Source organism: Monopterus albus, unplaced genomic scaffold, assembly GCF_001952655.1.
Source record: "Monopterus albus unplaced genomic scaffold, M_albus_1.0 scaffold253.1, whole genome shotgun sequence".
Classification (NCBI taxonomy): domain Eukaryota; kingdom Metazoa; phylum Chordata; class Actinopteri; order Synbranchiformes; family Synbranchidae; genus Monopterus; species Monopterus albus.
In genome coordinates this window covers 129,020-129,494 of record NW_018128133.1, presented here as the reverse complement: position 1 = coordinate 129,494, position 475 = coordinate 129,020, and the positions used below count along the sequence as shown (strand labels likewise).

Here is a 475-nt window from a genome sequence, read left to right as displayed (position 1 = left end):
GGCCTCGGTTTTGGGGGTGCTGATTCTCATCCCAGCCGCTTCACACTCGGCTGCAAACCGCCCCAGTGCACGCTGGAGGTCCTGGTTTGAGTCCAACATTCACTGGAAACAACTTTGACTTACTGCTGGCGATGCGAACCAAGCTCCTGCTCTGGTCGTACAGGGACCGGACGGCCCTTAGCAAAGGGCTGCGGACCCCGTACTCCCGGAGCACCCCCTACAGGGCGCTGCGAGAGACACGGTCAAATGCCTTCTCCAGATCCACGAAACACATGTGGACTGGTTGGGCAAACTCCCATGAACCTTCCGCCACCCTGAAGAGGGTATAAAGCTGGTCCAGTGTTCCACGGCCAGGACGAAAACTGCATTGTTCCTCCTGAATCTGAGGTTCGACTATCGGTCGAATTCTCCTCTCCAGTACCCTGGCATAGACTTTCCCGGGGAGGCTGAGGAGTGTGATCCCCCTATAGTTGGA

At 57.3% G+C, this 475-nt stretch overlaps 1 protein-coding gene across 1 annotated transcript in view; it reads left to right on the top strand.

Annotated features, from left to right (window-relative positions):
* Positions 1–475, top strand: part of mapk10 (mitogen-activated protein kinase 10) — a 40,443-nt gene that overhangs the window by 16,715 nt on the left and 23,253 nt on the right. The window lies entirely within an intron of this gene.